Source organism: Miscanthus floridulus, chromosome 6, assembly GCF_019320115.1.
Source record: "Miscanthus floridulus cultivar M001 chromosome 6, ASM1932011v1, whole genome shotgun sequence".
NCBI lineage: Eukaryota > Viridiplantae > Streptophyta > Magnoliopsida > Poales > Poaceae > Miscanthus > Miscanthus floridulus.
The window spans coordinates 133,874,179-133,899,413 of record NC_089585.1 but is presented as its reverse complement, the minus strand read 5'-3'; the positions used below and the strand labels follow the sequence as shown (position 1 = coordinate 133,899,413).

Here is a 25,235-nt window from a genome sequence, read left to right as displayed (position 1 = left end):
TCATTTCATGTGACTTCTTGATTCCAAACTTCATGAAACTTTTCCATGGATCAATATAGATGGTTATTGATGTGAGACACATGAAGATATTCCAATAACACCACCCAAGCATATATCTTGAAAAGGGGTCTATAGGCGAGCAAAGGTGCAATCTCCAAGTTTAGGTTGGGGCTCGTTTCTATAGGTTCGACCTTGACATCTTCATCATCACTTAATATACCATGTTTTAGCTCAAACCCATTGCTTAACTGGTGGCAAACACCTGGGGTGTTACATCAACCAAACCAAAATGCAGTGTTGGGTTATGGTGTAATCAAAATAACAAAACAAAGGCACCTGTTGATGCACAAAAAACAAAAAAAAAGACTATCACACCAATCCGTACAAAAAGCTAGAATGAAAATATAAAAATGATATAAAGCAAAAGATAACTAGAAGCATACAAGAATATTTAACATCGAAACATAAGAAAACAAGAAAAAAGAAAAGAATAAGAAAACATACCTTAACAATGATATCAACATCCAAGTATGCTCTAACTAAATTCTTTCTCATCACAATACTACTGACTTTACAAAATAAAACATTAACTTCACCAATTCGAACAGAGTAAGCACAATAGATCTCAGCAACTTGATCATCAGCAGCGAGGCAATACACTGTCCTATCAGCCTCATCATAATAGAATTTCAACGTCTCGACAAAAGTATGAGGGGTAAGCTACTTACAAGCACGTGCAACACTGGTCACTTTATCTTGAGATGTAACTCCACTAAATCCACCCACCCTTGAAACAACAATCAAGCGACTCTGCGGACCAACTTCAAGATCAAACATCTCAAAAACATACTTGGACATAGGCTTGTCCGCATAAATGAACTTTGAAATATCCCGAGTAACAACATCAGACATCTAACAAAAAAATAGACAATAATCATAGCAGAACTCGAGCAGAACAGAGAAGAAAACATCCTAGCCGGCTACTCCTAAATGAAAACATATAACCTGAACAAGACTAAAAGTTAAAACTGCATATACATCAAACTGAAAAAGAAAAAAAGGATCTCAACTAAAACTAAATAAGGTAAATGAGACGTCAATGAAACTAAACTATGAGGCAGAAAGCTAAGCATGTTAAACATATAACTAAAGCGGCACAGCAATGTATCTATCTGATTGAGAAACTACCATGGATCGCCCCTGCATCTCAAAAAAGATAACACCTAACTTACCCAAGTGAGGTATCAGCCTATCTGGTAAAGTAGTAAGCTTGTCGAGACCAAGGTAATAGAATGAAAACAACAGTACAAACATGGGTGTTTCCATTATATCTTAAAAATGGCAAATGCTAACTCAGGGAGAATAACTAACTTCATTTGAATCAACTCAGTTTGAATGAAACATGGCTGCCTATGCCACTAACAACCATGTACATAAATAATAATTTGCGCATGGCTCTGTGTATTTCCCAAGTAAATATGCAAATAACTTGATGTATTCTCCATCATAATAATATCTACCCAAAAAAATTACCATGTGCTCCAAGTTTCAGTAACAAGCATAAAAACATATAAAAAGCACTTTTTGACAGCTTTCCCAACAGCTAGAGCCAGCCAAACCCACCCCAAAGACAACAACAAAAAGATAGAATCACATCCCCTAATCTGCCAAGGTAATCACAACAGTTACTAAGCTTCAATACAGGAATTACTTTGAAATACATACATTTATTTACTGAAAGCAACAAAACTGAACTAAGACTGAAAGCAAATAAACTGAATTGAAAAGGACACAATAATGAAATGATACATAAACTGAAGTCAAAACAACTAAAAATGAAACTGAACATGAACCTGAACAAAAAAAATATGATAAAAAATATACAACTAATTGAATTAGATCATTGGCTTACCTTGCTCTTGACGATGGAGTAGACTACCCTGCTGATGATACAGACCTGAAAAAATATAAATAATGAATATTTAATAAAGACACAATATTGTTCTGGTTTATGAGCTTTGAGCTGCTCAACTAAAAACAGATAAAACACAGAAACTAAACTCAAACTAAATAAGCTACCTTTGAAAACAAACTAATCGCAGTTGTAGGTATAAAGACAGCCCTACAATAAAAAAACAAAAAAACAAAACATCAACAAATATAATAAAAAAAGAGCTAATCAACAAAAAAAAAGAATGAGAGCAGCAAGCAACTTACACCAACTTTTGGATAAAAGTAATGTTTCTTCGACTGTCTTGGGTGTTGATCCTTAAAAAATTTAAGACACATCCCAGTGACAAAAAAAATTGTCTACTTTCCCCCTCGGCTCCACAGATTGACCTAGAGAACAATAGGTAACACTGGTCTTGGAAAGCTCAACTACCTTTAAACTAAAAAAGGAAAAGGAAAAAGACAAAACAACAAAAAAAGTTACTATAACAAAACAGATATGCATAAAAAAGAAAAATTACACATAATAGAAAAGGCAAACATACCAACTCCATTGGCTGTAAGCAAGACCACAGATGATTTTATAATAAGCCCTTTCTTCATCAGTAATTAAAAATCGCCTTGCTTCTGGAATACCACCAGTTTAATCAATTGTTGGATGGGCTGCCAAATTACTCAAATTTCTTCTGTTATATAGCTCATCATTTAACTTCCCTAAATGCATGCAACGATCTTTGAAGCTAGACACGCCCAAAACTTCAACATCAGGTGATAGCTTAAAAAAAATAGAATAAAAGAAAAATAAAAAATCAGAAAATGGCATGACTCATAATTTTAATAAACATTGACTTGCTAACAAAAAACAAATGCAATGCTGTAAGCTGAACAGAGGATATTGACTCTGCACTATTTTTACTATCACAAAAAAAACAGTCATGGTCAACCTGAACAAAGCTATCTATGTCAAAATAATTCAGTGCCTGTTTAGTTCCCAAAATTTTGCAAAATTTTTCAAGATTTCCCGTCACATCGAATCTTTGGACGCATGCATGAAGCATTAAATATAAATAAAAAATAAAACTAATTACACAGTTTAGACGAAATTCACGAGATGAATCTTTTAAGCCTAATTAGACTATGATTGGACACTAATTGCCAAATAACAACGAAAGTGCTACAGTACCATTTGCTAAAAAAATTCGCCAACTAAACAATGCCTCAGTTATGGACAGAGGGAAAACCAAAACTGCAGTTTGACAAGATATACTTTTTCATCCAGATAGACATTTGCAAAAAATTGTAGTGCTACTCTATTTGCAAATTAATGAAAAAATAGTTCTGGGACCAGTTAAGCTTTTGGAAGGCCATAGTGTCAAAACTCAAACAGAAAAAAAACTCCAGATCTTTATACTTGTATGAAAGCAAAACCAAATAAAGTTTTGCATTAGGTTGCACAATATGAGCCCTGAAATTTCAGTTATCTTGATATGTTCTATCCGGCTGGTTGCTATCACTTATCAGGAAGTCAAACTTCAAGTGGCTTTTGTTGAACTCTCCAGGAAACAATTGTCCATCACTATTCACTACTAAAAAAAGAAAATCTAGCTCACCTTTTGTGGTTCTAGAACTGAGATTTTCAGAACAAGACATTCCTGAAATGTGTTAATGCGAGTGATAGTGCTTATCTATGCGATCAGAGTCTGCATTAGCTACACAAAGCCAGTGAAGAAAAGCTGACAGACTCTACACAAAAGTAAATTCTACTCTAAAGTAAGACTGGAAACTGAACTTTGAATGAAAATAGGATACACTGATCTTAACCAAAACTTGAACATAGATTCTACAAGACTGAACCAAAAGAGTTGATACTACTACGAATTTTCTGTAAATCACTGAACCACTAAAAACTGAGTTCCAAAGAAAATTTAAAACTGATACATTATAACTAAAAAAAATTGCAATCAATGAAATAAACAATAGGCTGCAGCTGCTTGTGACCAAAAAACCAAGCCACACCTAGAGAAGATAGAGACATGAACTTTTGCAGCACAAAGAAACTTAAAATTTACTAACTGAATCACAGTAGAACTAAAATACTAAACAGAAAAACTCTATTGTAGTTCACTACAACTCTAATGCAGGTTACTGGATTGAATTGAACATAAATCCTACTGCACCAAAAATAAAACTACATTCAGCTGAAACTAAACTGAAAATACTGCAACTACATATAATAATCAATATAAAAAACTGACTAAAAACAATAACTAAAAACAAGATTGCTTACCTTAGCAGATTCAATTTTAGGTTTCTTGTTCATAATAGGAACATTTCCTGCAACTAAGAAAAAGAAAAACCATTATAACAAAAAATATGCAAAAAAAAACATGACGGAAAAAGTAAAACCTGGAACAGAAAGCAAACTCATCAACTTTAAAATTGCCCTGATGCATAACTACAGGAGTGTCCAGAACCAAATAAGGATTTCTCATTGAATTGCCATCTGCAAAAACTGAAGCTCCTCTAGGTGCAATAGAGTTCTGCAAATAAAAAAGGAAATAAATAACTATTAAACAATATAACTACCTTGATATGCAAACACCTCAACCAAATGATAGCTCAAAAAAACTAAAAACTGAACAAAAATTTGCAACCTCACCGCTCATACAATTAAAATTAAACTGATCCTGAACCTATAACCTGAACATCTATGGCAGCTCGAGCAGATCAGAGAGAAAAACCCCATAGTCAGCTACTCCCTAGTCCTCGCAATGGACATGAACCACCATGCGACTAGAACTACAAAGACTAGAGCTCGCTAGGCAATAAAAAAAAAGAAATAAAAGAGACAGTAGACTATAACCTGCGGGCGAGAAACAGTGGTGTCGACATTCTTTGGATCTCCTATGGGCTTGCTGGCTTCAAAATTTCCTTCAACATTGCGCCTATTAGGCTGCTCCTTGACTGATGAATTGTGCCGATTATCTGTGTAGTTAAAGAGAATTTAAAAATGTATGCAACAACTGAAAACATAAATAATACAGACCATGGAAAACAAAAAATAATCCTGAAAATAATCGATTAGCAGCACATGTTAACTAGAAAAAAGAAGAAGAAAAATACCTTTTGGAATAGATGGAACAGACTTATCATTAACAATAACTCGGTTGTTCAGAACAAATCTACCAGCAGCAACATTCTTCCCTTTCAGCTCATCAACACTCTGTGCAGCATCTAACAGAATCTGAAGAACACTGAGAACTAGACTCTCAGTAGGCAACAAACAGAAACTACACTTCCCATAAGAATTCTCATGAACAAGCTTGCATAACTCATCAATCACCTAAAAAAATTAAGACAATAAGAAAGCAAAATATTCAACTAACAATGATAAACAATCGAAAACAATTTACATTTGTTGGCAAAAACTCACCAAAATACATGTTAAGCTTGTCCCTGAATCCATTTGATTCGCCATGAGCCTGTTAAATACAAAAACTATAAAATGTTACAATCATAAAAAAAAGAAATAACAGGGGAAGAAAAAACCTTCTCTTGATCATTACAAACTCCATTGATTCCTTGGGGGGATCCATTATGCTCATTCAATTTCTACATGAATGAAGGAAACAATAAAATGGTTGCAAAAAAAAAAGAGGATAAAAAATAATACCTTGGATTTGCAAAAAAAAAACAAATTGCTCCAACAGATTAATATTTGCAGTAGGAATAAATCCCTGAAAATATATATATATATATATATAGAAAAAAAAATAAAACATATAAAACAAGTACAACAAACACTTACAGATTCAGCTCCTGCCTGACAATGGTCTCCTCGATTACTTTCCTCTACAACACGGGAGAATTTCCTCCTAGCAGCCATTTTACCTGAAAAAATTAGTAATAATCAGTACTTAAAATCAAAAAAAGAAAACAAGTAGCAAACATCAGACATCGAGAAAGGGTTAAAACAAAGTAAAATCAACTAGCATTCAGTTATCAGGTAGCAGGGAAAAAATGGCATAAAAAACCATCATTCCAAGCATCAACTACCATTTCGTGAGGAAAGCCCCCGAATAAAAAAAGGAAGGGTAATCACTAAATATACACATCAATGCATGTATATTTCGCCAAAAAAAAGCCTATTTCAGAGAGGCCACGAGTCTTCAAAAATAGATGATCCTAGAGCTAAACCTCTAAAACTGAATCAACAAAAAAAAAACTTCTGATGGTTGAACAAATAACTGTAAACTAAAAAATGAACTCAAATAATAACAAAATCTCTAAAGATAGAAAGAGTGGGAAATCAAAAGAACTAAAGATAATGAAAATTACATGTAATCAAAGACTAGTGCTCATTCAGTGAAAACGGTACTTCCATGTTTGCATCAATGACTAACCTAACGAGTCGAAGGACTAATTCACAGCTGACCACTTGAGAAATCCAAAAAAGAATGAGTTTGCAAAATATCTCAACTGACGAAAATAGGTTTACTACTACGTCTCCAAGCAGTGCATCAATGGAAATGCAGATGCAGATGCAGATGCAGATGCAGTGCAGCACAGCCGTGCATGCAGGTACGTGTGCTGTTGCAGACGACGACGACGTAGGCACGCAGCCCTGCAGCGCCCGCGTCACGTCGCATACAATTTCGTTCTCTAGCTAGCCAGGCTAGCAATTGGAAGGCAGCAAGCCGATTCTGGACACGGGGTGTGCTAGCTCATAAAGGCCCATAAATTAAAACCGCGCGCAGTTCCGCAAGTCCAATGCAATTCGAGTTCCAACTGCCACCAACGGACAGTTCATTCCCGCGCGCGCATCCAGCACGAGCACGTACTAGTGTACTACGTACGGAGTATATATGTAGCATAGCATGCAATCTTCCTATTATTCTCTCTTCTTGTCTGCAATGGAAAAGGTCTGCATTTTGATTGATTCATCATGCCACTCCATCAAACCTTTAGGCCGTTCCAAATGGTTTCCAAATACTATAGGCCAGGAAGAATTCTAACGAGAGAAATCAAATAGTCAGCGACTCTTAAATAGCTAGTCTAGCATGATCTCTCAGAAACAACACACTCATAGCTCACGTAACTCTCCACTGCATTATTTTTTTATTATTCCTAAGCCTCATCTACAGTAGTTAGCTATTTACAAGTTCCAACTGAGGACGCCCTTAGACAATCGTCCCCATCCAAAAAAGCTACTCCATATAACCATAATTGGGTCGACAGAAATGGGGGACCAAACTCATAATTATCACTATAGAAGCAAGTGGAAACTAAAACGTGAAAATTTATTTATTGATTTTTTTTAGAAACGAAAAATTTTATTTATTGATGAGAGGCAGGGGAGAAATTGATTTGACTCGGGCCCACTTGAGTGAATGAATGATGGGCTGGCCTTTCTGATAGGCAAGCAAGCCTACTTTACTCTACTTTACTGGGCTGCATGCGCCCCAGGCCCATCTATCCTTTCATGGCCGAGTAAGCCTTCTTTTCTCCCTCACTCTACTCGTCTCGGTTTAGGTTTCTTGTGTGGTTGTTTGTGATGACAAATCTCATCTGACGAGTCCCTATGCCACGCCATCCGTGATCATGGATCACTGCAATGCAATGCTTCCCCTTTTGTGTTAATTTGTAATGATTAACTACATGGATAGCGATACCGCCATTTTGAGTCAGCTTCAAAGCATGTTCCTTAGCTCCCTCTTGCCTCCAAGGCACACCCAAGCACTCAACTCAGTATGGCATCACTAATATGGCATAGCAACTATATGTAGCGAACCAATCAAATTCCAAGCCTTTTTAGTTTTAGCATTAAACCAATGAAATTTGGATGCTTCTCTTTCCCTTCTATCACTAGATTGAAAAAAAAAGAGGGCGTGCTTTGTTGTGGGCAAACCTATGATACAGATGGATTTTGAGGGGAGCATATGCTAGCTGAATTTTGATACAGATGGATTTTGATCTGAATTTTCATGGGCAAACAGGATCATGCACATGCAAATTGGCACGCAATGGATTTCGCCATTTCGGAGGTAATAATGCGGGGAACCAAAGGGACAGGATGAGATGCAGATGGATGGCGATGAACGACGATAGAGCTGGGGAGCAGAGCCGGGGAAAAGGCGGATCGGAGCGAGGGTTTCTAGGTCGGGAGGTGGAGAGGAGAGGGTCCCTCCACACTCCACAGTCCCTTCCTTTTAATCATGCATGTGCGGTGAACACAACAAAGACAAAGCCACCTAAAGATGGGGGATTGATCGAGTTGGATGTGCATGCAAATGCATGGGCCATTTGTTTAGGTTAGGTCAGGAAAGGAAGCATTCGATCGGTTTGGAATGCAAGCCGGCCGCGCGGCTGAATTCTGTTTCTGCATTTTGTCGTTGCTGTAGTATGCAACTCTTTCTGAAGCTAGACAACCGACCCCGTAGCTAGCTCCTGTCTGTTTTTTTTTTTGTCATGCACAACTGAAAAGCATGCAACAGGCAAATCATCGGTGCCTTCCATTTATTTGTTTGTGCTGCTGCCGCCTGCATGCATGCTTCTGCTGTTTTTTTTTTTTAGATTTTGTGCAGAATTGCAGTTCATCACCCTCGCTCGATCTACGATCCCGGACCGGGCATGGCGCTGCAATTGGACTTTCGTCTCCCTGTGACTCTGATGAGTCATCCTACGACTGAAACTGAAACTCGTAGACTTGGGCAGTGGTAGCATATATAGTATATATATGCGTACCAGCAACCCCAAGCAAATGCATTGCAGGCCGGCCCGCCACCACTGCACACTGCCCTGTTGCGTGCTGCCCCTGCGAGCAGTTGAAGTTGGAGGAAGCAATAGTGTGCAATATTTATTTGAGCAATCCAGGAGTTGCTCGTAGTGTCGGAGCTAGTACACATGTGTGTGTCCAATAATGCAGCACCCTACAATTGCCCCTACAATTGCGGTACTCCTAATAAAAGAAGACTCCATCGACATTATTGTGTTCTGTCGTCCAGCTAAGCTACCCGGCCCCACAAACAAGAATGTCGTCCACACATACCACACTTCACAAACTATACATATATGCATATGTATATACTAGTATATGTCTATATATATTAAACAAAGATTGTAACACATGCTGATAGCGATGAACCGGGAGTCTGGCACACCAGCAAGCGTGTACGGCCGCATCTTTTCTGGTTGAGGCTTGAGGTTGAGCAGCAGCCAGCATACAACTGCTCTGTCTCTTCATAAACAAATTAAAACGACTCGACACGCATGCTTGGGTTTGGATTGGTTGCTCCAGAGATAATAATACGATCCAGCAGCAATATAATACAGTACAATACAAACAGCTGGTCAATTGCCTCTAGCTAGGACTGGACCTGCCGGCCGGAGAATACTCATATCATATCATCAATTCATCATCATAGATCATGACATGTGTGTTTGTATCCCTGTCAGATTCGTAGCTACCAAACGACCGACCATCCAAACGGCGAGCACTAGGGAAGCATGCGCGGGTAAACTAAGCAAGCAGCATGCACACTGTCTTGTTGATGAGCTAATTTGACCAATAATGTGCCGGCAGCTAGCTGGCGGTTGCTGCTCGCGCGGCCATATTAGTATGTATTTGCCCGGCCGTTGTCTCAGGAATGGGAGCACACATGATTGGCTTAATTAGCTTAGCTTGGTACACTACTGCCATATACACTTCACAAGGAAATCAGAACAATCACTACTGGAAACGCGTACTTTGCCGAGGGCCTGAGGCTTTGCCGAGGGCCAAATATCGGGCACTCGGCAAAGATACTCTTTGCCGAGGGCCAGACACAGGAGCCCTCGGCAAAGAACGGCCCTCAGCAAAGAGGTCTTTGCCGAGGGTACGACCCTCGGCAAAGACAGCCCCACGGCAAATCAAATCTTTGCCGAGGGCCTCGGCCCTCGGCAAAGATGCCCTCGGCAAAGTAGGCCCGTTGGGTCACGGCGGCCATTTCTCATCAAACTTTGCCGAGGGCCACCCGTTAGGCCCTCGGCAAAGGTTCGGCAAATTTTTTTTTAAGTCTTTGCCGAGGGCCCCAGACCAGGCCCTCGGCAAAGATTTTTTAAAAACCAGTTTTCGGCCAAATTTTTTTTTTATAAATCGGCTTTGCCGAGGGCCCGAGGCTAGGCCCTCGGCAAAGAAGACCTTTACCGAGGGCCAGGATATGCCCTCGGCAAAGATTTTTTATTTTTATTTTTAAAATTCTTTGCCGAGGGCCACAGGTCAAGCCCTCGGCAAAGAGCCCTCGGCAATTTTTTTTTTGGTTTTTTAGCCCAGTTTTTTTGTGGTGCTACAATACATTGTTTTGAACTCAATTTTAAAATTCAGGCCAATTTTGATTTTGTTTTGTATATTTCCTTAATTTATTTCGATTCTTTGATTTTTTTTGAATATGTCAAATTTGAACTGCAGGTGCATGGAATATTGCAATGTAGTGTTTCGAAAAATGTTATTCATGTTAATTGGTGCATGTTGAGTCCCTATCCACGAGCTCGCATCAAATTTTCACGCATCTTGTTCGCGTAACATGGCGACCGACTTGCCGGGAAAGTGTTTTAAAATTATATAAAATCCATACGAAGTCCGAAAATCACGAAACTTGGCGAGATGTCATGTTATCGCATGTGTAGGCTGTGGTAAAAAATTGAGAAGGGTTCGAGCGAGTTGCGACGTCGGATGCCTGAAACCCAGACATCTCCAGGTCCGGGAAGGAGTTTCGGCAACACCTCCCTGTTGTTCTCCGGATACACACTCTCCCTTGCAGGACGTGTATCGGGAGAACAGCGGGGAGGTGCTGCCAAAATTTTGTCTCGGAGAGGAGCGGAGCATGGAAACTGACCTCATCTACGCATCCGCGGGTGGGATCAGGACCTATCCTCACCTATTAGACAGTAGGAACACCGCGTAGATGCAATTGATGGTCACGATACTCTATGCTGTAAATGTTAAAGGATGGAGGACCGTCAGTGGATGTACACGGGCTGGAGAAGCGGGAGTGACTACGACTATGAATGGGTGAAGGGGACAGATGGTTTCTTGAAACATGCATTTGGCCCAGGAGCAGGAGGACATTCTCTAGTTTGGTGTCCCTGCAGCAAATGTGACAATAGGAGAAAAGTAGATGAGAAGACCATGGGTAGACATCTTGTGTTCAATGGTTATATGCCTGGCTACCAGCAGTGGATCTACCATGGTGAAGCAGATCGTATAAGAGCGGAGGTGGTGAGAGCACGCCTCGAGGCTTTTGATGATGATGCCGGGGTAGCAGACATGCTAGATGACGCCCACCAAGCTCACTTCGCTGAACGACGTGAGAAGGAGGAGATGGAGGAATCCGCAAAGGACTTCTACAAAATGTTGGACTCGGCACAGAAACCCCTTCACGAGCGTACAATGATTTCTCAGCTAGATGCGATTGGACGCGTAATGGGGTTGAAGGCCGAGTTAAACCTGAGTCGAGAAGGCTTCGATAAGATGTTGGCCGTGTTTGGCACCATGCTATCGGAGAAGCACACTTTGCCGACGAACTTGTACGAGGCAGAGAAACTCCTTCGTATGCTTAAGATGCCGTATGACAAGATACATGTTTGTCCGAAGGGGTGCGTCCTATTTAGGAAAGAACATAAGGATGCAAATTACTGTCCGAAGTGTAAATCCTCCAGGTACCTAGAGGTAGACTCTGGTGATGGTCAGAAGAAGCAGCTTTCGATCCCCGCGAGAGTGCTACGTCACCTTCCTTTCCTACCGAGGATCCAACGGCTATTCATGACTGAGGAATCCGCGAAACAGATGACATGGCACAAAGATGGCAAACGGTACAATCCTGGGAAGATGGTACATCCGTCTGATGCTGAAGCATGGACGTATTTCAATGACAAACATCGTGACAAAGCAGCTGAGGCTCGTAATGTACGTGTCGCGCTGGCAACAGATGGGTTCAATCCTTATGGAATGATGGCTGCCCCATACACATGCTGGCCCGTTTTTGTTATCCCCCTCAATCTCCCTCCCGGCATCTCCTTTCAACGGCATAACGTATTCTTGTCGTTGATAATTCCTGGACACCCGGGGAGTAATATGGGTGTGTTCATGGAGCCTGTGATTGATGAATTGATCCACGCTTGGGAGAAGGGGGTATGGACATACGATCGAGCTACAAAGACAAGCTTCAAAATGCATGTTTGGTACCACTACTCTCTGCATGACTTCCTGGCATATGGGTTATTCGCCGCCTGGTGTGTTCACGGGAAGTTCCCATGCCCAGTATGCAAGGAAGCCGTGAGGTTCATTTGGTTGAAGAAGGGTGGCAAGTATTCGTCGTTCGACCAGCATCGTCAGTTCCTCCCTCTAAACCATGAATTTAGAGAAGACATCAACAGCTTTACGAAAGGTGTCAAAGTGACAGACCCTAAACCGCACTTGACGACTGGTGCCGAGGTTCGTGTTCAGATAGATGCTCTCGTGCCCAATGAAGAAGGTGGTTTTGTGGGATATGGTGAGGAACATATGTGGACTCATAAATCCGGCTTGACGAGGCTCCCCTATTTCGATGACCTTCTTCTGCCACATAACATTGATGTAATGCACACTGAAAAGAATATCGCCGAGGCACTTTGGGGAACTCTCATGGACACTAACAAGTCTAAGGACAACGTTAAGGCTAGAGTGGACCTAGCGACGTTGTGCGATAGACCGAATCAAGCGATGCAGCCTCCTAGTGGCCGAAATAAGAACTGGAAAAGGCCTAAGGTCAATTTCGTCTTGCAGATTGATCAAAGGAGGGAGGTACTAAAATGGATGCAGATGTTAATGTTTCCAGATGGATATGCAGCGAATATTAGCAGGGGAGTGAACTTAGGCACTCTGCGAGTCAACGGGATGAAGAGTCATGACTACCACATATGGATTGAGCGGCTTCTTCCAGCGATGGTCCGAGGCTATGTCCCTGAGCATGTCTGGCAAGTGCTGGCAGAGTTGAGCTTTTTCTTCCGCCAGCTTTGTGCCAAGGAGATATCTCGGACCATCGCTCAGGACTTGGAAAAAGCGGCACCTGTGTTGCTCTGTAAGCTGGAGAAGATCTTTCCACCCGGCTTCTTCTTGCCGATGCAACATCTGATTGTGCACCTCCCATCCGAGGCACGTTTGGGGGGGCCCGTGCAGGCCCGTTGGTGCTATCCGATCGAGAGATGTCTAAAGACTCTTCGCAAAAAATGTACAAATAAAGCTAGAATTGAGGCTTCCATTGCAGAGGCATGCCTTCGGGAGGAGGTGGCAAACTTCACAACGCTATACTACAAGCCGAACCTTCCTAGCAATCATAATCCACCCTCTCGTTACAATACTGGCGAAAATGAATCGACCCTGAGCCTTTTCCAAGGCCAACTCGGCAGCGCAAGTGGATCAACCCCAAAGCTATTGGGAAATGAAGAGTGGCGCAGTATCATGCTATATGTGTTGAATAACCTTACCGAGGTGCAGCCGTTCATCAAGTAAGTTCTCAATGAACTTATTTCAATATGCCATCACTATTCTGCACCCAACCCCATTGATTCTCGTTCGGACAGGGAATTTGTTCGTGAATTCTGGCATCAATCAAGGGATCCTACCTCGCATGAACAAGACACCCTTGTTTCGCGGGGTGTGGGAGCGGGGAGGCCTGATTTCATTTCTTGGTTCAAACAAAAGGTAATGTCCAATTTAGCTCGTACGTTCGATCGTCCAAGGTGATCGTACGTTTGATTAATATAACGATCTATCATGATTCACCTTGCAGGCCCAGACCGATTCGTCCATGAGCGACGAGTTGAAACAGGTTGCAAACGGCTATGATGTTAGGGTGAAGTCATTTACCGGCTATGACGTGAACGGATATCGCTTCCACACAACAAGTTACGAGCAGATTCGGCCCAAACGAAAAACCACAAATAGCGGAGTTTGTACGTCCGGCACTGATGGCCTCGACTATCATGGTAGAGTTGAGGAAATCTATGAACTCTCATTTTATGGAGACGAACCTCTTAAACCTGTCATGTTCAAATGCCACTGGTTTAATCCTCGATCAACGAGACGAACCCCTCATCTTGGGCTAGTGGAGATTCGAGAAGATTCCATCTATCCTGGAAAAGATGTCTACATTGTGGCTCAACAGGCCGTGCAAGTGTATTATACTTGATACGCCAACCAAGACAAAGAGGATCTTAAGGGTTGGGCTATTGTGCACCAGGTATCTCCACATGGTAAACTACCTGCCCCAAACGATGATGATTACAACTTTAACGCAAACACATATGATGGACAGTTCTATCAAGAAGATGGGCTACCAGGCACGTTTGAGATAGTCTTACCCGAAGCAATCGAAATGGATGTAGACAACGAAACGGTTGATGACGAGGTCGATGGAGATGTGGTGGTAAATGCCAAGGACATAGCAATGCTTGAGCGATTACTTCTAGGCAATGACGACGATGACAACATAGAACCTTCGGATAGTGTTGCCCATTTGGACAATTTTGACAGTGATGATGAGACCTATGATCCCAATCATGAAGATTATTCCTAATACATGTAATACTATGGTTTTTTAATTTATGTTTTGTTTATATATTTTGAATCTATTTCTAATATATGTACTAATTAGTCTTGTTCATTCTTTGTGATTGCAGGTGATTGGACAAAGATGGCGAGCAGACGTCCACGCCGTGACACGCCCTCGGTTTACGGGAGAGACCGCCCTCTCCTTTGAGGTGAGGGGTCATCGTCCGGGGTAGCGTCCGCAGGAGGTGACGAGAGGAGGACCAGGGGCAGCCGCCGCAGGAGGCAGCGGTCTCCTCCCACGACATGTGACGAGGTGCTAGAGGAGGAGCACGTGACGGCCACGGCCTCGTCCTCGTCGGAGGATGAGAGGGGTCAGCAGACGGGTGAGGGAGACGAGGCGCTCGAGGGCGAGGGAGGCGAGGCGCTCGAGGGCGAGGGAGAGGGTACCGCTACCCGGACTCTCTACGAGCGAGGTCCCGTGAGCCTCCCTCCGGTTCCGCTTCCTCACAACCGCTCAGTGATACGGCCTATGGCAAAGAGGTAAGTAACTATGGATGTTATCACAACTACTTCATAAGATATGTTGGAAATCTTAAGAGAAACTGATAAATTTTCTTAATCACTTGTGCAGGACGTGGTTGGTTTTGTCGGGTACTCCAGCACGCACCCCCGCAAGCATCCTTGGTGTTTGTGCAGGAAATGGTACCCCGGCATTGTGCAACTGTCCGAAGAGCCGGTGGTGCGGGAGCCGGCCTCCAACTAGGACAGGTACGCGCTGGTCACGGATGACACTTACCGCAACAAGCAGGAGCGAGTATTGGCGGAGTTTTGGGTAAGTCTCTCTCGCACAATATTGCTTAATACATCGCATTCATTGGTTAAATCTTTTATTGAAATAATGAATGGATACATTGGTTTTGTATGCAGAAATATTTCAAGGCCGAAGAAGGACTTGAGGCCCAGGCGGATCGGGCGGCTGCCGCAGCTTGTAGGAAGTATGTCACTGAGATGCACCACCATGGGCGCGTCCAGGCCCACATAGACTACTACAGGTCGGTACTTAGGCAGTTCCTCCCCAAGCCTCAAGCAAGACGGATTACGCTGACCCGGGACCAGTACCTTGAGGTAGGCGAATAACATTCATAATGATTCGTTCTGATATTAAGTAGGTTCAATTTCTTCTTATATGTCAAATACTCGATGACTTGTAGGTGATTCCCTGGTGGTGCCGATCGTATCCTGAGTGCTGGGCCATGATCGTGGACAAGTGGTTATCATAGGACTTTGTTGACACGCACGAGAGGCAGCGGGAACAGCGTCTGATGAGGCAAGGTCCAACTCACCATCAAGGCAGTCGTAGCCTCCCCGGATACAAACAAGCATACGTAAGTGATTTCTTTCATTTATTTTGACGCTCAATTCTATTTGATTTCTCACCATCTTCCCGTCTTTCTCGCAGGAGGCTGCGCACCCGGGCGAGGAGATCTCGGAGTTCTCTGCGTGGGCTATGTCTCACATGGGCAGGGCGTCGTCCTCTGTCTCCTTCGACCCGGCTGCCCCGCCCCAGGTGTACTCCGACCCGAACGTGTACACTAAAGTCCAAGAGTACACGTCAACGGTAAGGAGGATCTATGGGGAAGATTACAATGTGCGCACTGAGCCCATTGATGCAGAGGCGATCATGAGGCTCGGAGGAGGCAAGAAGCACGGGCGGCTGTGGATTGCAGACGGCGCCATCGACTCCACCACTGTTCCCTCCCTCGATGCTATCCGAGCACGGAGCACGAGCTCCAGCCAGCCCATACGTCCACGGCCGTCTCCAGCACTGCAGCAGGTCCAAGCACTCCAGGTAATTCATGTTTTACTCATCGTACGTACATATTTAAACACCTAAATTAGATTTGCATTACTGATACATTGGAGTGAAATATTGCAGGCCGAGCTGCAAGAAACAAAAAGGCAAAGTCAAGAGCAGAACGCGGAGCTGACCGCACAGCTGCAGGCCCAGAAGGTCGCGTTCGAGGCCGCGCAGAAGCAGATGGCGGAGATGATGGTGATCATGCAAAGTCTTGGGCAAGCATCGGGTGTACCTGTGCAGTTTTTAGCTCCTCCACCTCCTACTCCTGCAGCTACTCCTGTAAGTATGAAAGTTCACTTTTCGCTTGTGCTTTGCATGGATGTCGGCGTTCGTGCCGTTATGGATGTCGGCGTTCGTGCCGTCGTTTCTTGCAGGTTTTGGAAACCTCCCCGTGCAGGGGAGGTGCTGCTGAAATTTTCAATTGAGTCTAATCTTTTTGTATTCCTACAATACTAGATGCAATCTCTAAGTTTCAAAACTGTTTTCCCGGATTACTCACACATGCAATCTCTGCTCCTTTGTGCAGCTTCAGTCCGCGGGTTTCAATCAACCCGCTAGTGCGTCACCGGGTGATCCTGCTTTTCCTTCACCATCGTCTCATAGGCTAGCTTGATGAGGACTCGTGCTAGGTGATGTGGTTGGACTTTAGCGTGATTTGTGATTTATGGTTGTGACTTGTGCTTGGATTTTATTAACTTGTCGTAATAAACATGTGAATGATGATGAACATGTGACTTGTCGTTGTAATATATTGTGATTTGTGGTTCACAATTATGGTTGTCATATATTGTGAGAAAATGGGTTCTGTGTGATATATATATATGTATATATATGAAATGCTTGTGTCGATGGAATGCAAAAAACAAAAAAAAATTTAAATTCCTGCCTCTTTGCCGAGGGCAATGACCAAGGCCCTCGGCAAAGAAGTGTCCTTTGCCGAGGGCCCAAGCAATAGCCCTCGGCAAAGATTTTTTGGAAAAAATCCTGCCAATTTCTTTGCCGAGGGCCATAGAGTAGGCCCTCGGCAAAGGGTTAAAAAAATTCAAAAAACCATTTCTTTGCCGAGGGCCGGCCCTCGGCAAAGAATTTTTAAAAAATCCTGCCAATTTCTTTGCCGAGGGCCAGGGAGTAGGCCCTCGGTAAAGGGTTAAAAATTCAAAAAACCATTTCTTTGCCGAGGGCCGGCCCTCGGCAAAGAATTTTGAAAAATCCTGAAAATTTCTTTGCCGAGGGCCAGGGAGTAGGCCCTCGGCAAAGGGTTAAAAAATTCAAAAAACCATTTCTTTGCCGAGGGCCGGCCCTCGGCAAAGAATTTTTAAAAAATCCTGCCAATTTCTTTGCCGAGGGCCAGGGAGTAGGCCCTCGGCAAAGGGTTAAAAATTCAAAAAAACCATTTCTTTGCCGAGGGCCGGCCCTCGGCAAATAATTTTTAAAAAATCCTGAATATTTCTTTGCCGAGGGCCATAGAGGAGGCCCTCGGCAAAGATTTTAAAAAAAAATAAAAACTTTTATTTGCCGAGGGTCGACCCTCGGCAAACAAATTCAAAAAAAAAACCATTTCTTTGCCGAGGGTCGGCCCTCGGCAAAGAAACCGCCTACGGCGCCGGCATCTGACGGCGTCTTTTCTTTGCCGAGGGCGATCCTGGCCCTCGGCAAAGGTTTTGCCGAGTGCCCGATAAAGGGCCCTCGGCAAAGACCCCTTCGCCGTCTAAAAATTCCCCGAGGGGTCTTTGCCGAGGGCAGCCCTCGGCAAAGCCTTTGCCGAGGGTTTCTAGTCCTTTGCCGAGGGCCTACATGCGCCTCCAGTAGTGAATGGCTTGGTAACTAGGAGTATCTAGTACTCCGTAGTATCTACGGACTGGACAGTGCGTCGTTAGCTCAAAACTGAATATGCCCGTGTTCAGTTCCAAAAATAGTTCTAAAAAAGTGCTACAGTACTCATCATATCGAATCTTACGATACGTGTATGGAGCATTAAATATAGACGAAAAAAAAACTAATTACACAGTTTTGTTGGAAATCGCGAGACGAACGTTTTGAGCCTAATTAGTCCATGATTGAACACTATTTGCCAAATAAAAACGAAAATGCTACAGTACCCAAATTCCAACTAAACACAGCCTATGTATAGCTTTCTTTCATTTTTTTTGAATGTACGTAAATCTATATAGCTTTCCATTCAGGTTCAGAATTGCTGTGGCAAATTAACGCGGTTCGGGTCGAGCTGCTGGTAGCTAGCTGCTGAGCTACGCGGTTCAGTACCTGGCAGGCAGGCCGGCCGGAGACAGAGGCAGGGTACTATGCTCACCCATGCATGCATGCACCAGCTCGATCGAACGCAGTTAAACTGATCCAGTGCAGTTAAACTGATCCAGAGGACGCGACGGACGATCTGTCAAATAACTGTATAAGCTATACAGCGTATAGTACGGCGCAGGAGATTTTATTGGATCTTTAGCTTGCAGTTGCAGAGAGAGAGAGAGAGAGAGAGAGAGAGATGAAAAGGTAGTCAAGTCAGAGCTACTCAGTACAGTAGTAATCAGATCGATCGTTATCCATGTCGATCCTCCACGCCTTAATTTCGTTGTTCAGTCCGTGCCTCCGTGGCCCGGTGGTCGTGTAAGGATCGGAAGAGAAGAAACTGAAAGTCAAGGCCACACTCGATGGCTAGCTAGGCTACCTCGATCGTCTCAGATTCAGATCCAGGGATTATATTACTGGATTTTTGCATATCACGAATTCGTTCACAATGCTGCAGCTACCACTTGTCTCGCTTTCCCTCCCTGAGACCCTGACTGAGCAGTGAGCACTCCCTGCTCCGCGTGCCGCTTTGCCCCGACTTTTCTGGCCGACACATGCGAGATACTCGTAGACAGACAGGTAGTAGCACTGGCCACTGACCACATCCACGGCCTGCATGCGCTCCATCCATCCCTCAATCTACTGCGCGCGTGCTCCGATCGAGATATACATGCAGTACATATGATCGAATAGGGCCATTGAAAAAAAATTCAAACCGATGAATAGTAGCACTTTCGTCTTATTTGGTAAATATTGTCCAATCGTGGACCAACTAAGCTCAAAAGATTCATCTCGTGATTTCGAACTAAACTATGCAATTAGTTATTTTTTTTACCTACATTTAATGCTCCATACAAGCGGCTAAAAATTGATGTGATGGAGAGAGAGTGAAAAAACTTGGAATTTGGAGGTGATCTAAACAAGGCCTAGATGACGATGCATCATGCATGATTGTTGCATTTGAACGATCCTAGCTACTACTCCTAGGTAGGATCGGATGATGATGATGAAGAAGATGATCGAAACACAAGGGTGACTGGGTGAAGTGAGATCAGACGCAGCGCAGCTCATCAGGGCTACAGAAAATTACTACTACGTACTAGTAGTAGATTTTTAGAACACCTGGTGATGAGCTAGAGAGACACCTGGTGTTCCTCGCTCCGCCGCTCCAGCTGCCGGACGGTCGAAAGGAGAGAGCTAGACGAGCTAGGCCGGGTCCGGGTTGTTCATTTATTACTGCTTTGTTGGTTGCCACGCACTACACTACCAGCACGTACAAACACAGAAGGCATACAGCGGCCGGCCGGAGCTATATATTAATCGAGGCAGGAAAACAAGGATCCAGATGCAGTACACACAGTACACTACGGTGATGCCAGCTATCCCTGCATACCATACACGTACATACATGCACGTGCCCTAGCTGCAGGCCCGGCCGGTAGACTAGAACAGAAGTACGGGCCGCGTTGCATGGATGACCACGCCGTGCCGTCGTCGTACGTCGCCGGCAGCACCTGCTGGCTGCTGCCTGTTCACCGCTCGTGCGTTGCCGGGCCGCCAGTCCGCCACCACGTACTACAGTGGTAGCATGCATGAACGGGCCGGGACGACACAAGTCGTTGGGATCGGAGTATATGAACATTGCAGCAATATGCATGCAGTGACCGGCCGGCCGGCCGCCGGTTATCTGCGTGACGCCCCTGCCCCTGCCCGCGTGCCTGCCATGCCATGCATGTGACTGCCCAGCCGGAGAGCCGAGAACGGATAAAGGATCTATCGCCATCGACCGTGTCTCGTAGTGCACGTACTGTTTGGCGGCAGTACATATATGTGTGTGCATGTTTTGGTTCCGGTGTGCACCGTGTGCACGCAAATAATGTACATTCATTCTTCATTCACGTAGTACGCGTTTTTTATACTCGCAGGAGCAGTTACTCCTGTGTATTAGCGGGTGAGTGTGGATAGAAATAGATCCGCCGGTTAGTTAAGTGATTTAATTAATTATTAATAAATTAGCTTTTCTCTGTCCTTGCCTCACCGACTCACGGCGGTTAGCTTTTTTATCGTAACAACCAACTAAAAATTAGTAGATCCATCCAAACTAACAGTGAGTATATAGGCATACTAAATTAATTAGTATGCATGCATACAGTACGTATCACTAGATTAATTAGAGTATGTATTCATACTATTAGAAGCACGTATGCATTTATACTCAGAGTATATGCATATACTTTTCTTCACAATAGAGTATGCTTACATACTCCCTCCGTCCATGAAAGGATGTAACTATAGGTTGCGTGCCACTAAAAGTAGTTCACGTTTGATCAAGTTTCTGATAAATAGTATTCGTATTTATAGCTCCAAATCAATTTATTATAAAAATGCATTTCGTAATTAATCTAATGATATTTATTTGATATAGTAAACATTAATATTTCTTTATCTATAATTGGTCAAACTCGAGATACTAAAACGTGATACTGTGCTAGAAATGCATTCTTTCTTGGATAAAGGGAGTATATACGTATACCTACCAAAGGAGTATGAGCGCACACGTGTAATGATAGTATGAGTACGTACATTTTTTACGAGGAGTATGAGTACATAATTATTTTTATGGAGTATGAATACGTACATGCTTACTGGATCTAATCTGAAAAAAAAGTATCCAAATATACTCTTCTGGTCTAAAAAGTATCAGATGATACTCTCATCTAAAAAAATCATGGAATTGCAGGCGCCATTGCTCCTGTCTCACGCTCCATCTGCTATTGAACTGGTGGGTAAAAGTTCGCAGCTTCGGATGGAGTATTTACCAACGAAAGTATCCAACGATACACTTATATGAAAAACACTATTCTAATCAAAGAAAGTATCATGTGATACTCTAATCCGTGAAAGAAGTATCCAACGATACACTTATATAAAAAAAGTATGCAGAGATACTATTTTCTGAAAATAACATGAATCAAAAACAACTAACAGCTTTCTGCAGGTTCTCCTTCATGCAGATTTGCGCATGGCTGCGTGTGTTCTTGAATCTTCTCCCCGTTGCCGGCTTGAGAAGGCACGTAGAGTAGTTCCTGCTCGGCATCGATGGAAAGACTATCGTCGTCTCCAACCATGGAACCAAGGGCCACCGTGCGCATGTTGGGGAGTGCGCCAGGCGCTCTGCCGCACTCATCAAGAGAAAGCGGTGGCACAGCTCTTCTCGGGGGAGAATGCCATGGTGTCCCACCATCGCCAGGATCTTGCTGTTGTGGTGCCGCCGCCATGCCTCGATCTGGATCACGGTGTCGCTCAACGGAGAGGAGAGAGAGACGCATGCAACACAGCCTGCAGTCACCCACTCACCCTAGTTCCGCTCCATGCAGCGCCGTAGGCCAGTCGTCGGTGGTGGCGCGCCCTGCCTCCCTACCGAGCCGCAGCGACGACGAACTAGATGAGAACGAAGCAGACATCGTGGGATATGAATGAATTTGAATGGAAGTCGATCGTACCTATCTCATCTAGCGAGTCCAGCGGAGGGATAAATAATGATTAAAAATATTTACTCGGTGGAAGACTAGATATGCTTTATCGGGTTTAATTGTCTATGACCCGCTAAGAGTATTAACGCATGGACAGGAGTACATGGTTAGGGGGAGAGAGTAACTACTCTCAGGGAGTAGGAAAAATTTTATTCATCGTTCATTGATTTTTATATACTTTTGTATTGCATTGTAACATTAGGATGAAATATTGTAGGATCAGCTGGAACAAGAAACGAGGCGTCGGGAGAAGCTAGAGGTGAAGATGGAGGCAGAGCGGTAGAGGATGGAGCTACATATGTTTGAATATATGAGGGGTATTTACGCTGCAATCGGTCAACCTCCGCCACCGATGCCAGTCCCTCCTCCTCAACCTGCTCCAAATACTATTTCAGGTACTGTTAGTCGCTTTACAACCTTATAATCATCGTTTCTAGGTTATGCCGAATCAATCTTACAAAGATGCCCAGGCACCGGCGGCCAGGCGTCGGGAAGCCTCGCTGCCTCGGTTGTGCTCGCTCATGCGTCGGGAGGGAAGGGAGAGTGGGAGACGGCGGCAGTCTGCCTCGCTTGCGCTCTCGCTGGCCGCAGAGTGGGAGAGACGAGGAATGGGCCAGATTCTCATGGGTTGCACAGAGTACTAAAAATATTTGGGCTAAATTTTAGGATAGCCCTAGGCCTACCTAGACTACCTGCTGGGCCCGCCCCTTCAACTGAGAATGCTGATAGTTGCAAGGGTTATACTAGTTAGGCAGCAGAGAAACTATGCAATCTTGTCTCACATATGCAATCTCATTTCCTTTGTGTAGCATCAATCGGTGGCATTGAATGAGCCTCATGACCCAGCGTGGTCGTAGTGGAACTCGTGGCCTAAGTGACTACTTGTGATTTTATTTGTATTTGTAGATTACCTGTGACTATTTGTGGTTGTGAATGAACCTACTTGTGATTATAAAGTTTATTTATATTCATTTGTTGTCGATATATCTATATGAACTGCCTGTGATGCTTATTGTGAACTATGTGCGATGCCTGTAATGTTTATTTGAGTGGCGTACGTTATACGTGGCCGAACCATAAAAATAGTAAATATATGGTCACTTTGCCGAGTGTTACACTCGATAAAGAAGCCTTTTGTCGCGTGCCAGGGTTAAAACACTCGGCAAAGGCCCCGTTCAGCTTACCCAGAAACCGGCTTGTTTTTTCAGTTAGAACAGTATTTTTCTCTCACAACAATTCAGTCAGAACAGTGTTTTCAGCCAGTTTCAGCCAAGTTTCAGCAAGCCGAACGGGGCCAGAGTGGATACGTGGCAAAATTCTGTGCATTCTAAGACTAAAATGGCTGCTTTGCCGAGTGTCTGCGCTATGACACTCGACAAAGAAGCTAAAATTCTGTGCATTCTGGGACGTGTTTGCCGAGTGCCTGGTATTTGACACTCGGCAAAGGACAAAGGTTTGCCGAGTGTCTGGAATTTGACACACGGCAAAGGATGAAGGTTTGCCGAGTGCCTGGAATTTGACACTCGGCAAAGAAGCAAGGTTTGTCGAGTGCCTAGAATTTGACACTCGGCAAAGAAGGAAGGTTTGTCGAGTGCCTGAGATTTGACACTCGACAAACGTGTCGTGACTGTCTCCACTCTGTCACGTTACTTTTTTCACCTGGCGTCGGTTTTAGCTTTCGACAAAGTCTTTGCCGAGTGCCCGATAGAAAACACTCGGCAAAGAGTCGTTTGCCGGTACTGTAGATGTTGTGTGCTGTTTGTCGAGTGTTACACTCGACAAATCCTTTGTCGAGTATTTTTTTAGGGGCGCACGGCAAAGCGGCTGTTTCCGGTAGTGGTCTATATACCACACTATTTTGAAATAAAAAATAAATGGTGATCCATCCAATACAAAAAAGGACCCAATACAAAAAAGGACAAGCAGCATCCACAAATCCATTTTTATGGTGTTTAGGGCAAATGACTCCTGGGATAAAACAAAGTCACATGAAAAGATGATCAAAATATAGCTATAAGAATACAATAAATTGATAGAGCATGATTTTAGAAAATTTTAGGATAAAATCATTAAACTTGAAGTTAGTATGAGGGAGAAAGACTAGTTACGAGTTTAACCAGAGATTAAAAAGAGAAATCAGATTTCTTCAACAATTTAAAAAAATGAATTTAAAACAATATTTTGAAATAGTAAATGATTTTAAATGGAAAAGTTGTAAACAACAAAGTTCTATAACTTTTCGAGATCTACAACTTTTATTTTGGTCATTTTTTCATCCAATATCGTTTGAAAAATTTTGAATTTTAGTACTTTATTTTTACTATTCGACGTCTATTTGTAGGAGTGGCTCTATATCCAGCCGACCATACAAATCAAATTTGTAGGATTGGCTCAGTTGTCCCTATAAATATGGTCATTTGTAGGGGTGGTTGATAACACCAGCCGCCCTACGAGGATTTGTATGGATGATTTCTTTGGATCGATGCATGCATGGCCGCGTGTGCCCTACCGACGCTCTTACATCTGCAAGAGCAAGCATGCATATGCGCTCAGTCGCTCAGACTCAGATGCAGCACAACTTACGCGGCCATGCACCACTATCGGAGACGGCTTCTTTGCCGAGTGTCCTAGACTTTGCCGAGTGCGTTTTATCGGGCACTCGGCAAAGAGGTTGTTTGCCGAGTGCTAGAGAGAAAGCACTCAGCAAACAACTGGCACTCGGCAAAGAGATGGTTTGACGAGTGCTGAGCACTCGACAAACAATAACACTCGGCAAAGAGATGGTTTGACGAGTGCTCGGTACTCGACAAACAATAACACTCGGTAAAGAGGTGGTTTGTCGAGTGTTAGGATAAGACACTCGGTAAAGGGCCGCCTCCGTTAACGGCCGGCAGGCGCCGTTAATCCTTTGCCGATCCTTTGCCGAGTGTCTTATCCTGACACTCGGCAAAGAGGCTCCTTTGCCGAGTGTAACTTTTTTGACACTCGGCAAACCATATTTTTTCACTTTTGACCTCCAAACTTT

The 25,235-nt window shown here is 43.5% G+C and overlaps 1 pseudogene; it reads right to left on the bottom strand.

The window, feature by feature from the left end:
• Nucleotides 1-720: 720 nt before the first annotated feature.
• Nucleotides 721-5,836, bottom strand: LOC136461282 (uncharacterized; annotated as a pseudogene).
• Between the last annotated feature and the right edge of the window lie 19,399 nt (nucleotides 5,837-25,235).